Below are 25,860 nucleotides of genomic sequence, written 5' to 3' on the forward strand. Positions count from 1 at the left end.
TCAGACAAGAAGGGATTCAGTTTCCGCCAACCGCATAAACATGACAACTTTGCTCCCTCAGAATAAGAGTATATCTCTAGAGTCGTGTGAAAACAATAGGCAGTGCATACTTAGTTTCACCAGAGTGCAGAGAAATAGAGAGACGGGCGTTTTCAATAAAAAGGTGTTATTTATTGAGCAGTCTTCTTTCTCATACAAGAGAAGTGAATTGCCACAATTGCAATACTTAGAGTAAAGTAAAGTGCGTACAGTAAAAGTAGTATTATTAAATAATACTGTAAAAGCAATGATACGGTTTCTTAGCCATATGATACTTTAAAATGAATAAAATATATACATACACAAATACATTGACTAAAATACTCAACTGGTGCTTCTAACTAAGCCTACCCCGGTGTACCTGACCTAAGCCTAATACTCGGGAAGGGACAAGTAAGTAGCGATGTTAAGTTAAGTTGGTTAAGATAGTTTTGCTAAGAATCTGCATCAAGAATTCTCCTAAGGGTTTAGTCAACTCCGTACCTTGGTATTAGAATGTGGGAGGTCTGGTATCTCTTTCCTCAGGACTCGATATCCCAGCAACCCGCAAGGGTAGGCCGGAGCTGGATTTTCTCGGCTGGAGAAAAAGACAGCGTCTCTCTCAGTGCGTCAAACAGGAGGGGCTGCTTCCGCGGGCACTGAAAGGTGCCGGGTTTGACGTAAGGTTGGACATAAGACGTCACCAAGAACTAACAGTTCTTGATGGACTTTAGGAGTTCTTGTTCAAATCAAAACAAAAGCAGGGGGGGGTTCCCGGGCTGCTGAAGGCTTGGTTTGTTTAAAGAACACGTTGTGCTTTCTAGGAGTCGATGGGAGTAGCCGTGCTGTGCTTTGGATTGCATGGCTTATTACTGAATATGAATCTGATTCTTATGCCGTTGTCAGGACATTATTGATTATAACCTCACAAGGGCATAAATCGGGAATATCGAATTAGGGTCCTAGATAAGAACACGACACCCACTCCACGAATTGATGTCCATCATTACTTAAACTAAGCAATATTAAACATTCAAAGGTGCATGTGTTTTTTCCCGACCCACCCCAAAATACATATCGCATTTGAAATAGTATACGGTAAATACACGGAAATTAGTATTTGTACTGTATGCTTTTCAAGCAGTGTTATCATTCAAAGAAATGCATATATATATCAGCTGAACGAATTGCAAAAATTACACATGAAATGGCTCTAAATACAGAAAAGAAGGTCGAGACCATTTCATCACATATTTATACAAATTTCTGTTATATGTGCTAGAGGCTGAGGTAAAATATTGTCTCTATTATCCTAAAATAGAAGCTCTGTTCTCTAAGAAAAGTTCTACTTTAAGCAGAGTACCATGTGCCAAAAAAAAAGGTAAATATTTTGAAAATATGGGCAAAAATAATTTTGATTTCAGGGGAAAAGTTCCAAATATTTTCTGTAGCTTTGTTTATCAAAAACTGAAGTCTGAATTCAGAGTTCAGGGAACGCTGTGTGCTCATTGTTTTTCTTAAGAGTTATTCTCGTTGGATGGAGAGAACATTGTTTCAGACATGTTCGCAAAGAATAGGTCTATCACATCAGGTGAAAGTTCGACCAAGTTCGAAAATACTACAACTGTGCAGTTTTCTGCGTGAGTGCTGTCATCGATGGTAGACTCAGCAATGCTCACAGAAGGCTGTACCTGTTCGGTGCTGCTTACCTCTCGTACTTCTCCACCACCTATTCGTAGTGGGGAAGTCTCAACGAATGCCGTCATCAGAATCGGTAGCGGCTGGGGACAACATGATGCATGAGTCGTTACCGGACCGTGCAAAGTATCGATATCCATTGGTACTGCTGATTGTAGTGTAAGACAGATGTCCAACACGCATTCTTCTCCGCATAGCAGACATCGAAGCACAGGTATGATTCAATCTTTCCAGATCGGTCTGAATGAAAGAAACCAAGTTGTACTTAGATCTCTTAGCCGGGCCAATCCGAGGACCTTAGTGATACGGTCTCGGTATCGTATTGCTAGAATCATTTCTTCCATCGTTGCTGGAGTCTTGCCTGTGGATTGCCTTGCCATATCGGTGCAGAAGAAGCAAAAATAAAATTCCTGCCACGAGTCCCAAGATTAAGGGTAGGCCGCCAAAGACAGAGTGGACAAAATTCGGGAAGATGCCCAGAACTGTTTCAAATGGTGTTAACAGTCCCGAAAAAATTGTCTTAAATACATGTGAGATGCCACTGGTATCAGACATGTTTAAGATTTGGCTTAACACTTCTACGAAATGTACAGGGCAATTTGTTGATAAAAGGGTATGTATCTCTGCTGTTGTCCTTGCAACTTGCAGATCATATGTTTCTTTTGATGCCATTAGAGGCAAAGTTGTTTGTAAAAGAATAGACTTCATTCTGCTTAAATTATCAATTCGAATAGAAGAGATATTCAACCGAGGCCATAACGCAGCCCCGATATCTGGATTGCTGTGTGGATACAATACTTGCATACAGCAAATGGCCCTGGAAGTTACAGTTGTCAGATAGGCTTTTCCTGGCAGCATGCCACAACAGCTGTGGTCACTTATTAAAATGTAACAACCGTTTGAAACTGGTCTGAAGAATGGCTCTATCTTTTTTGCAGGCGTGCCATGCAGGTGACATGAAAGGTTATTTGAAGACCCTTCGCAGGCTCCATGCAAATTAATTCCTTGACACAGAAGTGTACCGCTTAGTGTTTTTTTACAATTTTTACCACTAAGAAATACCTCTCTGTTTCCTTCACTGTGACATCTGTGTGTATAAGGTAAATCCCAGGTTGATTTGATGTATTCCTTACCCAACCTTTCATACTGGTCTGCTGGTATATACTCTTGACAGTAATTAAACTGGAAAGTTGTTATCGGATTATCCATTCAATGACAGGTCTTTCTGACATTGTCAATGGTAATCTCTCGAGTTTTTCCATGCTCAGGGTTGTATAATCTGCTCCTTTTTGTGCCAAACTGATTTGTTTATCAGTAAGGTTAAAGAGACCGAATAATGACGTTGTGTTGATTAGACGCCAAGGTACGTAGCCTGAACGCAGATTTTGCAACGTCCATCCAAGCTGTACAATAGAATGTAATTGAGACTGACCATGTTGTAGCATAGTAAGCCCTGCTCTATCATATCAAAGGCAGACGATACAATACTGTCCAGTGAATATATTCTGGAAGACAGAGTCGTTAACCCATTGTCTACAACAGAAAGTGATTTTTCAAAATTAATACGATCAATTTCTCGTATTTTCTCAGCAGTTTCAATTTGCATTACTTTCCATGCTTCGTCTTATGCAGCGTATATACCGGCCGCTATGAAACGTTTTTGACGCTGTTTGCTTGGTCCCATTATGAAATCACGCAAGTCAGCACCATCTTTAAGTAAAGTCAAGTGTTGCTTAATTTCAGCCAGTGTGGATTTCTGTAGCCACTCAAGGCATAGTTTCCCTACACTGTATGTTGTAACTATCCCTGGATGTTGTCTCCTGGTATATATATGGTCTGGTCTGGTCATTTTGAACCCCTGTGTTTTGTTCAGGAATCTATCTTGACAGTTATTTGTGTCTGTTGGCCAGATCAACCACTTTTTCCAATCAGTATGTGTTCTGTTTTGGAATAAAATATTAGAAATGTCTATCTCCATATCCGTAGTGCTATCACTATCAGGCATGGGTTTTGGAATAGATGGTGTGTTCATGTCTTTTATCTTAGCAAGGCCAAGACAAGTAGTTTGTTGAACTGTGTCATTCAAGAAAATAATTTGTTCTGGGATCATGCAGGCCCTAAACAGTAATTCTAGGCCTTGTACTTGCCAATCTTTGGAACCCCAGATTGTTTTTGTTTCAATGGTGTTTTTCCAAATTTCGAAACCTAATGTAGACATTTTGTCATAAAATGTTTCTGAATAAATCAATTTAGTATTTGTCAACATTGTTTTCATTCCTGTTCAATTTGACATTTTAAAATAAAATGTTCTAGGGTCACTGTTATTAAGTTCTGAGAAGTATTGGAATTTATCAGAAAACTTTTTTGAACTGCCTTTTGGTGGAGTAGGACAGTGTTCCCACTGGTTAAAAGAAAAACCATTTCTAGGTTGAGCACTTTTATGCAAATAGTGATCACCATAACGGTTGTAGCAGTAAAGCTCCTCATAATTGGACGAACCCTGCAAGTAATCTTGTTCTATAAATTTTGCTGACATTACTAAATCTGACATCATATTATTAATGTTTTCAAAGTCCCAGTCATCAGAGAAGGTACTAGCAGCCTGATTCATCAATCTCCCATTTTGCGAGGCCCTAATAGCGATTCATAGTGAATCGCTATTAAGGACTCGCAAAACGGGATTCATGTAGGAATAGCAAAATTGATTGCGATTCCTACTGATTCCTTATTTGCGATTAGCAAATTGCTAATCGCGAATAAGGAATAACTCCCCATTCATTCCTATGGGCCAAAAGGCCCATAGGAATGAATGGGGAGTATTCCTTATTTGCGATTAGCAATTTGCTAATCGCAAATAAGATTGCGATTTGAAGGGTGCCAGGGGTGTCCAAAGGACACCCTGTAGCACCCCTCAAATGACATTTGACACAGGTGTTGCACACACACACATGTCCAAAGGATATGTGTGTGTGTAACATGAAACTCAGAAAAATGCATTTAAAAGCATTTTTCTGAGTTTTCGCAATTTACCGCGAGGTTTGACCTCGCGGTAAATTGCGGCCAGAAATTGCGAATTCGCAAAAGAAATGTGGATGATGAATTACATTTAAGGAATCTCAAATAGAGATTCCTTAAATGTAAATCCTCGCAAAAATGCGATATCGCAATCAGCGATTTTTGCATTTGGGATGATGAATCCCAAATGCAAAAATCGCACTCGCAAAGGGACAGATTCTGAGAATCTGGCCCTTTGCGAGCCGATTTGGCCTTGATGAATAAGGCTGTAGGTGTTACAAAGTCACTTAATGAAATCTTGAGCTGGTGGAGATACTTTAAAAGTTCGACCAGGCCCAAAATGTCATAATCAGTTCTGTCCCATGCTACCCCACTGGGTATTGGAATGGCTGTGATGTTCACTGAAGACAGTTCTCTTTTCTCGATGTGAGAAGATGTGTGTGGCTTTAGGATCAAGTTGATGTTCTGACTTGCTGTGTCCATTGTACTATATTTTCCTTCAATGAATCTTCCCAAACATATAACCATGATGGGCCAAAGCAGGAGGAAAAGTACACCGAACACAATCCAAAATTCAATCCGTGGTGAAATTAGATATGTCTCTTTCAGTTGGTGAAAAAGTTAAATTATTTTATTTTTAAAACTTTGTGTTGGAGGCGTTTCTTCATGTTTGCTTGGGTCTTCAGAGAAATTGTCGAAGTTGATGAAGTAGCCAGATGTAGTTCTGTCAATTGTTGGAATTGCTACCAGATTTTCATTTGCTTTTGCATTTTTCGTTGTTTCATTAGAATAGTCTGAAGCTACATCATTGTAGATTGGTGTTTCTTGACGAACTGTTATTATTTGGGTTTCAAGAGGCACAAGTTCAATGGCATTATTGCATAGTCCTTCTTTATTCATTGCAGATTTTTTTCCATTTTGATTAGTCTCCCAGCATGAGCCTCTTGGATTGTAGCAAACTTTGGTATTCTGCTATTTCTTGGGAGTCCACTTGGCCTACTACTTATGATTGGCCACATGATTGTGGTTTTACCAGGTCAATGGCTACAACTCGGTTCTCCTTTTTACCAGCATGGGGCGGCAGTACTACTGATCTTGTTCCGTTGATAGCTAAGACAGGTACTGCTTTTCTGTATGAAGGCCCAAATTCCTTCTTTACTGCGATCTTTTCTCTGACCAGATCCCCAATCTTTGGAATCCAGACAGGTCTTGCTGGGACAGGTGGTTTTTCTTCAGTGAATTTCGACTGTTGTTTCAACTTTATGTTACTCAGGTTTTTTCTTGTTTCATTTAAATCCTGTAAAACAGCCAAACGATCTTTGATATCAAAGCATTTTTCTTCTACCACTGAAGTATGACTATCTAAGTCCTGAATAAGCATTCTTGTCCCTAACAATAGTTCGTATGGAGTGAGACCTTTAAGAGAGTTTCTTGGCAGATTATTAAGACTACGTTGGACACTTGTTAAATGTTTGACCCACCCATCACCCGAACCTAATACCCTTGCCGTTATAGATTGCTTTATGTCCCGGTTTTTTCTTTCCACAACAGCATTTCCCTCAGGATGGAAGGGAGAAGAATACCGCCATGCGATGCCCATACTGTTCATGGCCTCTTTGTAAGCTCGAGAGCTACACGCAGGACCCTGATCAGAATGTAGCATGCCAATTGCGTATGTGCCAATAAAGACTCACAAATCCTTTATAACAGTTCTGGCGTCAGCCGAGCGCTGGGGCCACATCCAAATGAATCTCGTTCAAGAATCCACTGCGACCATGATATATTTATAGTTGCCATCTCTTTGTAAGGGACCACAGTGGTCCAGGTAAACACATGCTGATGGTTTATCCGAGATTAGAAGGGGTGTCTGTGCTGGTTGTTTTACTGTTGATACTTTCATTTTTTGGCATATTTTGCATTCTAGAACATAGTTCTTAGTTTGCTTCCTAAAACCCAGCCACCAATATCTCTGTTTTAATAATGACGTTGTGGCGGAAATACCAGCGTGTGCAGATGCTAACCCTTTGTGTGCCGCTGAAATTAGTCCTAATCTGTGTTCCATAGTTGGAATCGCTCTATCCCCCACTCCAGGGATTCGAGCAAATGGAACATTATTTGCATCAGTTATGTATGAGTACTTTACTGGAAAGCCTTTTGGGAGTGTTTTTCTGTCATCTGTTACTGACGCACTGACAGCTTGGAGGATGTCGCTGTCAATTTTTGTTTTTGACCTGGTGATAGCAGCTACGGAAGCCGATTGCACAGCTGCCTTCGCTGCTTCATCAGCCAATGAATTCCCTGCAACGTGAACGCCATTACGTTGATGACTCAGTGTATGTATCCCGTGAGTCTTTTGTAAGTCTTTCTGTAAAAGAACTATTTGTTCCCAAAGCATTTTATGCTTGATTGTGCCACCTTTTGCATCTTTGAAGCCATTTTGAACCCAGTTCTGCAAGTATTCATTATAAGACTGAACGCAATATTATGAATCGCACACTATTAGTGTGGGGAATTCGCGATCAGTATTTTCAAGCGGCATCTTAAATGCTAGTAATTCAGCTCGCTGAGCCGTACAATCTCCTAGAGATTGAGTTTTAGTGACCGTTGGTCTAAATTTTCCTTCATGCCATCGACCTTTAGCGATTGCGCATGCAGCACTATATGCTTGTTTACCCCCAACAGCAGGTTGAGCTGATCCGTCTGTATATATTATACATCCGTAATTATCCAGAGGCAGGACTTCAGCTGGCAGAGGACATTCATATTTATATTGCAGAAATTCTTGTGTTTTTTTAAATCAGGATCAAACTTGTATACTACGTCTGTAGCAGTAAGAGAATTAACCCATTGTATCCAAAAAAGAGACAGATAGTATCTCAAGGGCTAAGACTGCTACAAGCCGACAGTGTGCCTTCAAGAAACGCAGGTAGAAAGGGACCCGAAAAGATCTTTTAATATACTTGGGCTAGAGCATAATAGGAGCAACAACTCAAGGCACACATACTCGGGGGCTACTAATATTAGAATAAAATAATAAAATAATAAAACTATTTATTTTTCTTCAGTTAAAGCTGGCACATCTAGTTGCTGGGTTATTGCTAGCTGCAGTGCCCCTGGTTCTCTTAAGTTTACACTCTGTTCCCTCTACGGTAGCAACTTTGATGATCCTGCCCTATTGGGATGGTTGTCGAATGAGCTATTACATTGGCAGTTGCATATAGTGGTGTGCAGGGATTTTAATATTAATCTTGCCAGTGGCTGGGATCACGGGGAACCATAATGGCAACAAGCCTAAAGTTTACCAAGATTTGTACAATTTGTGTCAGGAACATGGGCTGTGTGATGTCTGGGTAGAATTAAGGCCTAAGGATCGAGGTTTTACAAACTACTCGGAGCCTCATCAGTAGCATGCGAGGCTAGATTACTTTTTTGCCTAGCACTCAATCAGACAGAAAAGTACAATTGAGAAAGCCCCCAATTACCTCTCAGACCATAATCCTCTAATACTTGAGGTACATGGAGGGAGTGATGAGGTGAAATCCTTTTCTTCATGGACATTTGATTGGTGATTGAGGCCTATGTGCAGTATATGAAGAAATGGATTCCAGAGTTTCTGGATAGGAACCTAGCATGTGCCTCCCTTGGCACAGTTTGGGACACATTAAAAGCAGGGATACGGGGGGAAACAATGCAATATGCAATAAGGAAAAATAAAGCTGAGTAGGTAGCACTGGCTGAAGGTAATTTAATTAAAGTCATACAACAGAAGGAAAGCACTATGGTATACCATAAACACAGTTCTTCAAGTTTCTGCAAATTAGGGATTATTTAGTTAAAAAGCATAGTAAATTAATATCGAATCCTTTGATGGAGGCTCTAAAGGCTCATAGTTATGGATTATATAAAATCCTAAATTCAAGAAAGAAGGAAAACCTGGAAAAACATATGCTATATTGGGTGGAAATTCTTGGGGAGAACGAAATAGATATAGCAATAGAGGAAGCAATTGGAAGAGCAAGGGAAGCACTTATGTCAGCAAATTTGCAAGTACAATACTATAAAACTGTTTTCAGGTTATATTATACACCGGCACAAATGAAAAAATGGGGTATTAAATATGATGGTAAATGTTTTCGATGTGCTTCACCCGATGCGGATATAGATCATATTTTTTATACTTGCGACAAATTGCTTCTCTTCATACAAGCTATGGAAAGTTTCTTATCAGATGTATTAGAGACACCTGTTTGGATAACCATAGCATTGATGTTGCTAGGGATGGATCAAGAGGTTTCCAAGGGGGCAGTTTATACAAGTTCAGATACTTTTTGTTTGTAGCAATGACTGTAGCTCGTTTACGTATAGCTGGTGACTGACTGGCTTTGCCAGGAACCTCCAAGATTGGAGGTGTGGAGGGCTAAGTTATATAGAATTGCAAGTTTGGAATTTAGTTTCTATTCATTGAAGGGGGCAAGAAAACGCAAATTGGGTCTTATGATCTGGGAACAATTTTTGACTTATTTGAATAATTAATAATGATTTTTTTTCTTCTTGCAATACAAAGATTGATGTACATGGACTAATAACTGTAGTAATGTACTATGCCAGCTACATCATTGTTTAATTAATGTTAAAAAGACCTACAGTTGTGTGTTTTTATGCCAATTTCTATTGATGGGGAAGCTTCATGATATGACCCAGTGTGATAGGCGGATTAAATATTGTATGATTATTGTGTAAAAACCATATAAGGAAAGTATGTATTGTCAAATGTCTACCATGTCTTGGAAGTGTGGAACTAAAATAAATAAAAAAAAAAAATGTATAAAAAAACAGAAGGAAAGCATAGAAGAGGAATGTCTAGGGGTGACAATAAACAAAGCTGCAGTAGGGGAAAATTATTTTAAAAAGCTGTTGATAAACCAACCGTGCATCACCAGTAGATGTACGATTGCAGCAAAAGGGTGCTTATCTTCTTGCGGTTAGGACAAGGCAGGAAGCTACTCCGAATGAAATCAAGGCAATAAGAAATCCTATAGCAGGCTTGAGGTCAGATGTATGTGAAATCCGAACCGCTTTCTGCAATTTTTATCGGACTTTTTGTACAGAAGATCAGGGTGGGAAAGGCAGAGGGAAGAATGGATAGGGAAGTATATGGAACAGCGTCCTGAAGTGTTCCTAACAAGAGAAGAGAGGTACTAGTTAGACCAACCACTAGGATGGAATGAAATGCAACTGCACTTTCTAGTTTGCTGAGAGGGAAAGTGAAGGGACCAGATTTGATCCACACAGAGTTTTACAAAGTCTTTCAAGAACAACTGAAAGATATTATGAAGAACTTGTTTATACAAATCACAGAGGGGATGAATCCACTGGCTTCATGGCCTATGGCAAAGATTAATATATTTCCCCCCTTAAAAATACCTAGTGAGGAGCGAGGGTCCTATCAGCCAATAACCCTTATCAATGGGGACGTGAAAAAACTCTAGCCTCCCGTTTGTCAAAAGTGATATAAAATTTTTTTTCCTAGAGCCAGCATGGTTTTAATCCAGGGAGAGGTACCATAGAGCACATAGGGAAGATCACTACACAGTTTGATGTGAGGCAAGTGACAGGAGAGCCTATGGTCACAATTTTATTATACGCTGAAAAGGATTTTGATAGGGTCTCCTGGCAGTTTCTTTAGGCCTCTATGTAATGGAAAGGGATTAGGGAACAGTTCATTTGTGCATTGAAAGCCCGATATAAAGACCCGGAGGCTAGAGTTTGGGTCAACCGGGGACTGACAGAAGCTTTTAAAATATCCAGAGGTACGCGTCTAGGGTGCTTTTTCCCCGTTATTATTCGCCATTTATAAAGACTCTATTATGAAATATTTAAAGTACTCAGCAGATATCCCACTGCTTTTTGAAAGAAACAGAGTGTGCAGAAAAGGTTTTTGTTTATGCTGACAACGTCGCACTATACACTTCAAAATCGGCGGCGGCGATGAGAGCAATAGAAAAGGAGACTCAAATATTCGGCTTAGTGTCTGGCTATGCCCTGAATAGGGACACAATGTATGTAGGAGGGTGCTGCACTCTAGTGTTCAATTTTTACAAAGTTAGACGGTATGTGTGCTGTGTTAGATAAGTGCCTGCACACTAACGTAATCACTGTATGTGGCCTGACGCCAAAAGGCCGTCAGGACTCTAACACGCACTACGAAAAATTAAATACTCCTTTTAGCAAGTTACATTCTCTTTTATCAGATATGCTTAATCAAAAAGTTCATTACATTACAATCATCATGAAAAAATACTTTTTGTATATTGTCAAATTTGCTTTACATTTCAAAAGACAAAAGTATACATTTATACATTAAGTAAATAACACAATAACACCCGATGCATTTCGGGGCATCAGCCCCTTCGTCAGGGGTTTGTTGAAGAAAAGGAAAAGGAAACCTTATTACTTTCAGTGTTCTGGGGAATCAGTGTTGCTGAATACTACCTTTTTAATTTGTTGGATGCTTACCTTGTTATTGCGAGTACTGAATGCTACTATCCAATATAGAGCATTTAAAAACAAATTCTATAATAGAGAAAGAAAACGTTTTTTACCCTTTGTCTTTTGAAATGTAAAGCAAATTTGACAATATACAAAAAGTATTTTTCCATGATGATTGTAATGTAATGAACTTTTTGATTAAGCATATCTGATAAAAGTGAATGTAACTTGCTAAAAGGAGTATTTAATTTTTCGTAGTGCGTGTTAGAGTCCTGACGGCCTTTTGGCGTCAGGCCACATTCACTGAATAGGGACACAACACAAATATTTGTTAATGAATTTGCACCAAGTATGGATAAAAGAGATGTAAAAAAGTCCACATAGTTCGGGGTCATGATAACTGATTAAATTGATGAGATAGTTAAAGAAAATTTGGAGCTGTGTGCCGGTGAAATGCAAAAAAGGCATTTAAAATGTATAATTTGCACCTCAGATTGATCGGTAGAGTAAATATTGTAAAAATGGTATGTTTCCCAAGGTTTTATCTTTCTTCAGAGTAATCCCCTTGATTTTTATGAATTCCTGGTTTAAAAAATTCGAAAGCATCTTTGCACAATTCATATGGGCACACTCTAGACCTAGAAAGGCGATTAAATACTTATTTTTACCCAAAGAACGTGGTGGCTTGGCCTTACCTAATCTTAAATTATACTGATGGGCAGCCTCTATTAAACATTATACAGCCTTTCTGAATGCGATGCCCTGGGATGGAGATATCTATTGATAGCTATCCTTACGTACAAGGGAACGGCCACAATATGATAGGCTGCCTATGGTGCCAGGTCAACTTTGTATACTACAAAAGAGTACGATTTAAGACTCTACCCACGGCCTTTAAGGTATGGTCCTCTGTACAACGCGCGGTACCGCTAGGGAAATTTAATTATTACACATCTTTTGTATAGAATAAAGACCTTGGTGATATTTTAACAATCATTATTTTGAGAAGTGGATAAAGGCTGGTATAATACAGTTCGGATGCCTTTTTATGTCCTGTGGTTTAATGTCATTTAAGGAGGTGAAAGGGAAATTTGATTGAACTAATATAGATTTTTTTTACATATTTACAAGTTAGGGATTTTTTGTTGAAAAAGGGACGAGGAAGAGATACATTTGAGAGCTGTGAATTAGTGGACAGACTAAGATGACCTAAGGTACCAAGGATTGGAATATTATATGCATTACTGAACAACTATATGAAAGATAATTTCGGTAAATGCTCATCAAAGTGGCAAGAGATGTTGGGAATAGCTGATGTGGATTTTCAAGAGGCCTTTTTAAACACCTTAGGAATTTTAATGCCAGCTAATCTGCAAAAACAGTTCTATAAACTATGTTTTGAACAATATTATACTACATATCGGATTGCCAAATGGGGGAGGGAAAAAGAGTGTTTGCCCATGGTGCTCATTATGTAAGGCAGATTTAGTACATATGTTTGCCACCTGCAGGGAGCTTTCCCTGCTTATAGGAGAAATAGAGCTGTTCTTACAGAAAAAGCTGCTGCTACAGGTGAAAGTCACCCCTCAGGTAATTATGCTTGGTGTAAATTACCTGGGCAAAGATAAAGGGGGGCTTTTATCTGTATAGCACTGGCAGTTTATAGAATTTGCATAGCGTCAGCATGGTGGGATTTCAATCCACCAATATTACATCATTGGTTAGCTCGCTTACTGAGCGCATGTAGCCTTGAGAAAGCTATTTGTGAGCAAAGGGAACATAAGGCCAGAAAGATAGGAGTATAAATTTGGCAGCACTGTCCTAATTGGAGGGATCAATTCAATGGGTAAGCCACACAAACCAGGTGTGTAAGTACCTGGTACCTACAAGTAAGTACCAATGCAGAATCTGATGTTACAGAGATAGACTCTGTTCCCTTCATCAGTGAAATGTACACCATCTGTCCTATAGATGCCTTGCATATTGTAACACAAATTGTTGTGGTATATACAACCCATTCCATAGTCTCTCATGTATGCAGGAGCAGATTTATTTACATGTTTCATTTGTTTCTCAATATGCGGACAAAATTGATTCGACCAATTCCATTTTTGCCTTTGGCATATATTGGAATAGACAAAGTAAAAAGTGACATCAATTGTCCAAAGATGTCCTTCAATAGCATTTCCAGACCAACCCCGGTCAAAGTGCATAAGTCATTTCCACCACAGTGCACAATTATGAGGTCAGGGTGTGGGAGATGTGAGAAAAAAAAGAAATTTTACATGGCCAATATGTCCCCTGCGTGTACCCCAACGTTTAGTGTACGTGCATGTCACCCATGCATTTTCCCTCTGTGGCCTGCAATAATGATGCCTCTGCATTTACGTCCCACATCACCAAGTCTCCCATAAAAGAAACGTTAATTTTGCACTGAGTCCCATGTGGCCCATGTGTTTGCATTGTGCACTTTTAATATATTGCGAAGAACCCATTTCTCCATTTTTGTGGCTCAGCCAGTCCCCGAATTGAGGTTTCATGCCTCCAGACACTCTGAGGGCTGCAGCTACGTATCCCTGACCTCGCATACTTTTGGCTAAGCCGAGAGAGGCCCAGCACGGGGTGCCAAGACAGTATTGTGCACAACAGTTATCTGCTTGCTCTACAGAATCACATTCCTGCCTGGTGAAGGAGGTAAACAGAACCCGTCTGCAGAGATAGGGCCTAGCCTTTCTGTCTCAGTTTAAGTGATTTGCAGAGCTCGCGTCCGTAGAAAGCTCAAGGCCCCCACGCAATGAACGAAGAAATAGATGCCCACACTGGCTCTTGGTGATGAGCGACCTTTGCTTCAGATAATACATCCCCGGACTTAAGATATCAGATAACACCAGACGTGCTGGTCGCCCTGACACTGAAGGCCTCCCGACCAGACCGAAAGTCAGCTCCCCCCAGTTACACGTCAGTTGCACGTCATGATCAAGTTGCGCACACAAGTAGGGCAAAGTTCCAGCTGGCCATGCAACCCCCCTCCATGTATCCATCCACCTATGACTCACCTATGACTCCTCAAGTGAACGCCCACATGTTCTTATCTCTCTTTCTCTTGCTCTGCCTGGAGCGCTCCTCCCTATGTAGGAAATTGAATGTATAAATATTGTACTCTGTGAATAAAGTTTAGAAGACCCTTCCTGAACCTTAGTGGTGATGGAACCGATTCCCCCCTAACTCGAGTTATTGAAATAAAGCCCTTTTGAATCGGACATCACGGACTCTGCCTCTCATTTTATGCATGACCCTTTGTTTATTTATAGAAATTATGACAGGGTAATTCTTTATTTACCACATAAATCTGGCGCCCGAACAGGTACAAATCCCCTTCCTGACGCGCCGGAAATGTAGGTCCAGCCCTTGCCCCCTTCTACAGCCGTGATGGACTTCAAAGTGTACACGCCAGCGGGACTTCCCGCTTACTCCTTCAGGCCCACGGAGGAGACGGACTGCGACCAGGCATCCACACGAGGCGGTGAGGATCGCGGATCATCCCAACCAGAGCCCAACCTGTGAGAGAGCAAGGTCCGAGGTTTCCAGAGGTCCACCTGTTCCGCGCATGCGCAGTATCAAGTGTCCGAGGCTTTCAAGTTCTGCTTCCCGGTGAGTACTACTATTGGGAACGCATAAAGATAAAGACGGGTTCATTTACATGAACACGGTAAAGACGGGTTCATTTACGTGAACACGGTAAAGACGTGTCTCGTTTACGAGACCGGTATGGTTGTGCTGTATTCCAGTGCATAAAGTTAACTGTTTTCAAGTACATGGAGTTAAACTGTATCTGTTTTACTGTTTTAGTGTTTTAGTGTTCATGATTGTGTCAGTCAGACTATTTTGGTGTGTATTGTATTTTCATTAAGTTAGTTTCAACATGCCACTGTTTTCAAAATTACGTCAGATAGGGACCAGAAAAGGTATACTAGAAGAGCCAGTTAACATCCCGCCTAGAGACACACCTGGTCATTATATGTATAACAAACATGGGCTAGATGCCATATTGTATTTAGACCTATGGGTAGATTACACAAAGGATTTAGAGGAGAAGTACAGATGGCCTGTCTCGGGAACGTGGGATTCTGAATGCATTATGAGAGTAGAGGAAGCGCTATGGAAAAAGAAATCAAGACCCTCTCAGAATCAATCAATCAGTGACACTTATAAAGCGCGCTACATACCCGTAGGGTCTCAAGGCGCTGGGGGGGGGGGTGCCGCTACTGCTCGAACAGCCAGGTCTTCAGCTTCTTCCTGAAGGAGAGGTGGTCTTGGGTCAGGCGCAGGTCGGTCGGGAGGGAGTTCCAGGTCTTGGCGGCCAGGTAGGAGAAGGACCTTCCTCCTGTAGTCGCTCTTCGGATGCGGGGGACGGCGGCGAGGGCGTGGTTGGCTGATCGGAGGTGGCGTTTGGGAGCGTAGAAGTTGACTCGGCTGTTGAGGTAGCTCGGGCCTTGGTCGTGTAGGGCTTTGTGTGCGTGGGTGAGGAGGCGGAAGGTGATTCTTTTGTTGACGGGGAGCCATTGAAGGTCTCTCAGATGTCCGGAGATGTGGCTGGTTCGTGGGATGTCGAGGATGAGTCTGGCTGAGGCGTTCTGGATCCGCTGGAGTCTCTTCTGGAGCTTGGCGGTGGTACCGGCGTAGAGGGCGTTGCCGTAGTCCAGTCGGCTGGTGACGAGGGCCTGGGTGACGGTCTTCCTGGTCTCGGTGGGGATCCACCATAAGATCTTCCGTAGCATGCGTAGGATGTTGAAGCAAGCCGAGGAGACGTTGTTGACTTGCCTGGTCATGGAGAGGGAGGAGTCCAGGATGAAGCCCAGGTTGCGTGCATGGTCTGTCGGTTTGGGTGCGGTGCCCAGGGCGGGAGGCCACCAGGAGTCGTCAGAAAGATGCCATTGAGTTATGGCGCAAAGAAGCACATAGGAGAACAGAGAAAGAATTCAACCAAGCAGAGAGAACTAAACAAGCAGCGGAAAAAGCCAAAGAAAAAGAGCTGCGGGAGGAGGGGGAACGGGTCAAAGCAGAACAGGCTGATAGAGAACGAAATGCCGTCGTTACTGGTATTTATCCCGTCCTCTCAGAAGAACTATCTAGAGTGACCCCCTCAGAAACACCCCGTAGATCGCGAACGCCACCACCTGTACCCAATAGAGTACGTAGAATAAAGCCGACAGCATCCGAGGCGTTTATTTCCTCCTATCTAGAAGAGTCCCCACCGGACTACGCAAACGCAGATTTCCCTCGGCCCCCACCAGCGGAACAGCTCCAACAGCTCCAGCAGCTCGTGAAAGACGACCAGGAGCCAGGGGCCGTAGGGGGGCCTACTATAGATGTAGCAACTGTATATACGATCCAGACCCAGGAAAGGGCTCAATGCTCGTGATTTCACTAAGACTAAGACAGGCCGTCGCATATTTGGACAAACTACCAGATATGAAAGACCACCTAGATAAAATATACCGTTTCATTAGAACGGGGGAGGGACCCGAGTGTATAGCACAGGCCATGCAAAACAGAAAGGTGGGGGTTAAGAACTACATTCTTCGTTTTATTATTAACTGCCTGATCAGGGAAAAAGACGAAGGAGACGGGGATGTAGAGCCTGGTTTGATAGAATGGAGTGATCACATAGATGCCGGTCGGCATGACAAAACGGGACAGACAGATAGCATGATGAACAAAATACGAAAGGAAATAATAGCAACACACAAAGTAGAGCCTGGCGAGAAGGATGAGTCATCAACGGAAGAGGTAGACGAGGAGAAGGACAAAATAAATTATGTAGGCAATGCACGACGGTTTGACAGGCCCAAGTGCCTCAACTACCGTAAACAGGGGCCGGCTATAAAAGAAAGATATTCCCTTGAAAATTTATTCCAAGCTACTGAAAAAGCCCTGGAGCGATCTCACACCCCACACGAAATGGAGTTGGCCCGGTCAGCCACCCAGTGGGTGTCCAATTCTAATATATATAGCAATGATATAGTGGCCCAAACGTTCTTGAGCCTCCCGCCGAACGAACAGCGTTTGGCCGGTATTTACATGGTCCAACATTTAATAACGTTGTATGAGAACCAATATTCCGATCCCGGTCAATTGTATAAATTACTGGACGACATAGTTCTAGACAGATGGGCAGGCCTGGGTACTGAATTAATTAACGTCATCCTGGATCAACGACATAAGTACTTAAATTTTCCGACCACATGCATGCTTCCCGTCCCACACCACGACAGAAGGCACCTATACGTAGACAGACAGAACCCCCTACAGGAGGTACATCCCGTCCGAAATGCAAACAATGAGCTTCAACGGGTGTATGTTTACACCCCCCTTGACGAAATTAGAAATACTAGAAATGAAAAAGATGTTGCCCTCCCATGATAAAGACCCGGGGGGGTTTCACAGAGAATTAAAAGACATTCTCCGCATCGGAGTTTATACGTACGCTGACATTCTGAAACTATTGAAAGTACTATTGCCAGCAGGCATTTATGAAAAGCTTAAGGAAAAAGACTGGGAGGTGGGAGAGAAAAAGTTAAGCTGGGAAGCATTGGAAACAGAGGATAAAGGCAGAGCCCCAGGGGTTGGTCTTGGTGACAAAGCTAAAGAACTACCTGAACTCCTAATACAGGTTTTGCCGAGACTATTGACTACTAAAAAGGAAGACTGGCATGATATTTCAGCCTGTAAACAAAAACAAGAAGAGGACACAAGTGACTTCTATTCTAGATTCGAGAAATGCTTTGCTAAAAATAGTGGCCTTAAGCCCGGTAGCGAATCATATCCCCATCTTTCGTTGAGCAAATTAGTAGAGAATTCCCTACCCCAGATCAAGAATAGAGTACTGAAGGTTGAGAGTACTTGGCAAGCAAACAGCCCTTCACAAATGTTACAGATGCTACAATATCACCAGAACAGGATTAGAGAAGAGCAGGATCAGGAAAAGAGACGCATGAAAGAGACAAAAATGAAGGTGCTGGTTGCCCAAACGGTACCAGCAAATACGAACAAAAATGGCACGACACCTGTCAAGGGGAACTGTAATTATTGCAAACAACCAGGTCACTATGTAAAGGAATGTGCTGTCCTGAAACACAATATAGCTACAGGCAAAACAAAAGAACGACCACACACTCCTAGGCAAAATAGCACCCAACAGAGCACACAACAGACAATAGCGACTTTTTCACCCCCACCACCGCCTGTTCATGCCACACCACAAATGTATCAGAACACGCAGCCAGACTATCCAGAATACCAATCATTCTCATGAAACAGCCTTGAGAGGGAAGATGGCTTGCCCCTTATTCAGGTTCCTGTAGATCAAGAGGGTCCCTATGTACATGGTCGTGTACTGGGACAGGACAGAAAGTTTCTGATTGACACAGGGGCGAGCAGAACTACCATCAGCCATGACAAGGTTCCAGGGACACCTCTCTCGGGCTCACAGAATATTTCCCTGGGATTTTCAGGAAAGCCTATTATTAATGAAGTATCGAAACCAGTCTCCCTCGGGGTTGGTCCACTGTCACGTACCACAGACTTGCTACTTACTAAATCATGTCCAGAAAACTTACTTGGTATAAAGACATTAAAAGAACTAGGAGCAGTTATCTGTTGTTCTCCGGAGGGAGTGCGACTGTTCTTACGTGATTTTAAGGGTCATTATGTGTTGACAGATTTTGACCACAGACTCCAGAATGTACCACAGCACCTATGGGCACAAGGTCCGACCGACGTAGGTTACATGAACATAACACCACACCGGGTCACTCTCAAAGCAGGAGTAGTACTACCACGTATACGACAATACAAAATACCACCTGATGCCGAAGTGGCCTTATTAAAAATTATTGACGAACTCATTGCACAAGGGGTGGTGGTAGAGACTGACTCGAATGTGTGTAACTCACCTGTCCTTCCTATCCTTAAACGATCAGACCCTAATGCACCACCAGTTTATAGACTAGTTGTTGACCTTCGAGAATTAAATAAATGCGTAGTCCCACAATACCCAGTGGTCCCAGACATTTCTTCATTACTGACTGCTATTGATTCTGAGGCAACGTTCTTTACAGTCATTGACTTGAAGAATGCCTTTTTCAGCGTTCCAATTCATCCAGACAGCCAATATCTTTTCGGATTCAGTTTAAAAGGACGCAGTTTTAGATTCACAAGAGCACCACAGGGCTTCACAGAGAGTCCTAGCGTTTACAGTCAAGCGTTAAAAAGACAGCTGGACAGTATTAATATGCCTACCAACACAGCACTGATACAGTACGTAGATGACATTCTCATTACAGCACGATCAGAAACAGACTGCGAAGATGCATCACTGACGGTTTTACACTTTCTGGCAGACAAGGGGCACAAAGTGTCCCCTTCAAAGTTACAATTCTATGCACAGCAAGTGGTGTACCTTGGACACTTGCTGTCCAAGAGGGGTAGACAGCTGACATAAGAACGTATTCAGTTAATTTCTAACCTTTCACAGCCCAAGACACAAAAGGAAGTGCGGGCCTTCATTGGCCGCACTTCATACTGCAGGCAGTGGATTCCCCAGTATGCCTATCTAGCCAAACCACTCATACAGTTGACAACACAGGAGGCAGCGTCTTCGACTGTCCTCCCTTGGACACAAGAACACACCTTGGCATTTGAGGAATTAAAAAAGAGCCTTATGTCAAGCGCCAGTTTTAGCGACTCCTAGTTACAGCAAACCCTTTATGCTTTTCGTAACTGAACGGGATGGAACAGCATTATCTGTCCTCACACAAGATCAAGCAGGAAAACACCAGCCTTGTGCTTATTTTTCTAGTACACTGGACCCAGTGGCCCAGGCTCTGCCTGCGTGCCTGAAATCGGTTGCGGCAACAGCCCTAGCCATAAGAAAAAGTGACTCGATAGTGCTGGGACACCCCCTGACAGTACAGGTACCGCATGCAGTGGAAGTTCTCTTGAACAGGACACAGACACAACACTTGACCGTAGCAAGACTGACAGGATATGAACTGACGTTATTTCAACCACACATAGAGATCAGACGATGTAACATACTAAATCCTGCTACACTTTTGCCCTCAAGTACAGTAGACACCGCACCACATGACTGTGTGGAAATAATGAATATAGTGACAAAACCAAGACAAGACCTGACAGATGTTGCACTCCCAGACCCTGACCTAACACTCTATGTAGATGGATCATGCATGGGGACGAGGGCGGGAGAATTAGTAGCAGCATATGCCGTGACTACTGCTACTGAAGTCATAGAGACACAAAGAATAGACATGCTGTCAGCGCAAGCAGCAGAGCTCATCGCTCTGACACAAGCCTGCATAAGAGCTAAGCACTTGAAAGTGAACATTTATACAGATTCACAATATGCTTTTGGCGTAGTTCATGATTTTGGAGTACTATGGAGGGAGAGAGGTTTCTTGACCTCTCATAGGGCCAAAATTCAGCACGGCCCGCTTATTCAGGCCCTGTTGGAAGCAATACATTTACCTGCAGCCATAGCTATCCTGAAATGCAAAGCACACACCAAAGCTACAGACACCATTTCCCAGGGTAATGACCTGGCAGACCGAACTGCTAAACTTACAGCCCAGACGCCAACAGACACGATAAAGACAGAGGTACCATTACTGACAAAAAGTATGACAGTCAGGGATCCTTCTCAAGATGTACTCGACATACAGACACATGCCACTTCAGATGAAATAAAGAAATGGACTGAACAAGGAGGGGTCCAGACTGACCAAGGTTGGATGACTAAGGGCAAAGCAACATGGTTTCTTCCTGATGCAATGATACAAGTGATCATAAACACAGCACATAGTCCAGCACACTTGGGAGAGAAGGCAATGATGGACAGCTTACAGAATATCTGGTTTAACAAGCACCTGCGTGCAGCAGCGAAACAAAAAGTAAGAACATGCATGATCTGTTGTCAGTTCAATCCAGGTAAAGGCATCCCGGTGGAACAAGGTGGATTTCATCCTCCTGACCACCCTTTTGAGATCCTCCAGATGGATTATATCCAAATGGACAGATGTAGAGGTTACAAGTATGTCCTGGTAGCTGTGTGTGCACTAACTAGATGGACAGAAGCGTATCCAGTCCCAGATTATACTGCTGTGACAACCGCCAGGCAATTGGTGCGTGAATTCTTTCCTAGATACGGATTGCCCTGTGTCGTTTACTCAGACAATGGTCAGCCTTTTTCTTCTGAATTAATGAAACAAGTGTCTCTTCTGTTAGGATATAACTGGAAGTTCCATTGTGTGCGACACCCTGAAGCAGCAGGCCTTGTAGAAAGACATAATCAGACAATAAAGACGAAACTAGCAAAGATCTGTGCAGAAAAAGGCGTGGATTGGATGGTAGCCTTGCCGGTTGCCCTCTTTTACATGCGTATGGTAGCCCATTCCAGAACAGGCCTATCACCATATGAAGTGGTTTTCGGTAGACCGCCGAACATGTGGGGTACGCCTATGCCTAAGAAAATAACTGATGTTGACAGTAACATGCTTACAGATTACCTGGCTTCCTTGATGTCTGCACTACTCTCTTGTCGTTCACAGGTTGCCGCCGCCTTCCCTGACAACACCCAGGTCAAGGAGCACGCCATAGCCCCAGGGGATTATGTGCTCGTCAGGAATTTTGATCGATCAAGCCCCCTTGAGCCGCGTTGGAAGGCGCCGAAGAAAGTGTTACTAACAACGAGGACAGCCATCAAAGTCGAAGGGAGAAAAGGGTGGCTTCACGCCCATCATTGTAAACGGTACTTTGGAGACTCTGGAACTTTGGTAAAGAAAAAAAGACATTACAGACTTTGAGCCCCCTTTGCTAGAAAAGACTCCACAGCAAGAGTACAGGTCCAAATTACGATCTAGAAAGCCAGACTACGTTTGATCAATTAAGTCCACTAGGTGGTGAATCGGTTGAACAAGATTTCTGACATGCATAAGATCGCGGACAATAATAGTAAAAAGAGCAAAATGAAAGAAAAATACTGCAAGATATTACGTAGTAGACGTATAGTATCTTTGATTCTTCTGTCTCTTCTGTGCATCACTATAATCTGTGTCAGCTTAATACTACATGTTTTCTTTCCTCCTATTGCCTCACATATACACTCTTCCATTAATGACACCGTAGAGCATACATTTAGTGATCTGCCACCCCATGAACTGTCATATCGACTGGCCCTGCGCAACAATACTTTTATTCGGATGTTGCACCGTTCTCATCAGACCAGCAATGCGACAGATTGCTGGGTATGTGGCCGACTCCCACCTTATCAAAAGATGAAGGGAGTTCTGCCCCTCCTCCCTTTTCCGTTCTCCCACAATGGTTCGTGCGGAGCATGGTTTGCCTTAATGACATCAATCGACAGTAAGTCCACAGTTTACCAGGGTGACTGGATATGGGGAAACTTGAATAAAGTAATGAATGAGGTATGTTTTCCAGACGAAGACGGACTTCCCCAAAGGAAGGGGACCGATCTAGAAAATGAAGAGTACGAGCAAGGAAATGCTTCCCTCAACCTTATAATGCTGAATGTTCAGCCCATGCAAAATGCGGGTCCACCGTCTATTTCAGTTCTACCAGTAAAAGGTGATTTGTGCGTTAGAAAGAAAGGATCAGTACATATGGGACACAGCGAGTGTAATGCTGTAGTAGAGTTTAATGATAAAGGAAAGTCTTCTTTCAAAGCATCTCGCCATACCTATTTCATTTGCGGTCAGACAGCCTATGTACATCTGCCCTTAGACTGGGGTGGGACATGCTATATAGCGTTCCTGCTGCCACCCGTCTTTTTGGCCCCATCCTATTATCATCGAGATTCACGACTAGAGCATGTTAGACACAGGAGAGAGACCGATGCCTCAGGGATTGATCAGACTGAGACAGCCTGGGAGCAATATACAGATTTCAACAAAGGATTCTTTTTCTTCATAGGTCCCGTCCAAAACAGTAAACTCATACGCAGGTTAACAAGGACTCTGGAAGCAGTTGTGAATGAGACTGCATCTGCCCTGGCGAACTTGACCCAGGAGCAGTCTGCCATGCGACTGGTTGTTCTCCAGAACCGCCTTGTTCTTGACGTCATCCTGGCGGATAGGGGCGGGGCCTGTAGGGTGATCGGCTCCAGTTGCTGCGTTTTCATACCTAATAACGCGTCATCTGTGTACGCAGCAATAACAAGGCTCCACAAGATTGCTCACGATATACATCAAGACCCAGGCACATGGACTTGGTCCAGTTGGCTCTGGGGTGTAATATCGGCATGGGGATGGAAAGTGTTGTCGGTCCTAGGAATGATGCTGCTTATGATATTCGGCTGCTGTCTCTGTCTGCAGTGTGGCCCGGCCATTTGCGGCCTGTGTGCGACTGCCTGTGTTCCACATCCACGTATACAAAGGATCAAAGATGAACAAATGATGCTGTATGAACAAATATACGGTCTCATGAGAATAGATGTGTCCTGAAGGGTACAGTAGGGGACAAGGAGGGAATGAGAAAAAAAATAAATTTTACATGGCCAATATGTCCCCTGCGTGTACCCCAACGTTTAGTGTACGTGCATGTCACCCATGCATTTTCCCTCTGTGGCCTGCAATAATGATGCCTCTGCATTTACGTCCCACATCACCAAGTCTCCCATAAAAGAAACGTTAATTTTGCACTGAGTCCCATGTGGCCCATGTGTTTGCATTGTGCACTTTTAATATATCGCGAAGAACCCATTTCTCCATTTTTGTGGCTCAGCCAGTCCCCGAATTGAGGTTTCATGCCTCCAGACACTCTGAGGGCTGCAGCTACGTATCCCTGACCTCGCATACTTTTGGCTAAGCCGAGAGAGGCCCAGCACGGGGTGCCAAGACAGTATTGTGCACAACAGTTATCTGCTTGCTCTACAGAATCACATTCCTGCCTGGTGAAGGAGGTAAACAGAACCCGTCTGCAGAGATAGGGCCTAGCCTTTCTGTCTCAGTTTAAGTGATTTGCAGAGCTCGCGTCCGTAGAAAGCTCAAGCCCCCCACGCAATGAATGAAGAAATAGATGCCCACACTGGCTCCTGGTGATGAGCGACCTTTGCTTCAGATAATACATCCCCGGACTTAAGATATCAGATAATACCAGACGTGCTGGTCGCCCTGACACTGAAGGCCTCCCTACCAGACCGAAAGTCAGATCCCCCCAGTTACACGTCAGTTGCACGTCATGATCAAGTTGCGCACACAAGTAGGGCAAAGTTCCAGCAGGCCATGCAACCCCCATCCATGTCCCCACCCACCTATGACTCACCTATGACTCCTCAAACCCACATGTTCTTATCTCTCTTTCTCTTGCTCTGCCTGGAGCGCTCCTCCCTATGTACGAAATTGAATGTATAAATATTGTACTCTGTGAATAAAGTTTAGAAGACCCTTCCTGAACCTTAGTGGTGATGGAACCGATTCTCCCCTAACTCGAGTTATTGAAATAAAGCCCTTTTGAATCGGACATCACGGACTCTGCCTCTCATTTTATGCATGATCCTTTGTTTATTTATAGAAATTATGACAGGGTAATACTTTATTTACCACAGATGCCTGAAGGATTTCACCAATGGTGTCAATTAGTGACATCTCAATCCTCTCTGGCCAATCCATAAAATATCCACATTTGGTAAATCAAGGTTTAAATTTCCTCTTTTTGTTGCATACCTTTTAGACAAGAATACAAAGCTGTGTCCTACAAACCATACTGAAAGCATGTTCAAGGCAGATCTGGTTGTACTCAGATGAGGGCTTTAAATGAAATGGCAGTTCAGAAACAAAAGAGGAGGACATTCACTGCACTTGAAGCTTAAGAAATGATTGGTGCTTTCTGAAAATGCAAAAGAGCATATTAGGGTGCATAGTTTTGTTTTTTAAAAGAAGCAATTCTAATGGTTCAGAAAAGGTCATTGAAAGGAACATTGCACATGATTAGCTGTTATATTGAAAGCTCTAACAACCTTGCTGGATTCATTTGCAACATAGTATGATGAACTTTTAATCTCTGTTCTTCCTTAAGTGGGAGTTACCATGGTAACAGGTTGAATGAGCAGTAGGGGATGGGTGAATATTATGTGAGTTTGAAAGTGTGGAAATGTAGAACCATTTGAAATGTTAGTTTAGTTTTGAAATATTGTGGGAAGACTTTTTATTGGTTATGAGCAGAAATAAGTGAGAAGAATGAGTGGGAAACTGTGCCATTTCTGTTTCCAGTGTCTGAGCTGCATTTCAGGGATTCTACTTAAGAAAATCTGGTGTGTGTTTCACACTGTTCTACATTTTCAAAAGCGATTTTAAAGGTGAGTAATACAGAGAGAGTGTTGTTTGCAGTATTGGGAAGCATAACAAGCATATTGGGCTTCATTACTGTTGTATTTTGAAAATGAGTCAGGTTTCTGCATTATAGTGTAGTGCTCTTTTAAATGGGTTGTGCTCTGTGTATAAAATGATTTGTAATGCTAAATGTTTTTTTATGAAATGTGTGGCTTAAAGATTTTTTAAAGGATCACAGTGAGTGTCTGTGTGAATTAAAGAATTATATTTTCAC

The sequence above is a fragment of the Lissotriton vulgaris genome, chromosome 3_1, assembly GCF_964263255.1.
Source record: "Lissotriton vulgaris chromosome 3_1, aLisVul1.2, whole genome shotgun sequence".
NCBI classification, from domain to species: Eukaryota; Metazoa; Chordata; class Amphibia; order Caudata; family Salamandridae; genus Lissotriton; species Lissotriton vulgaris.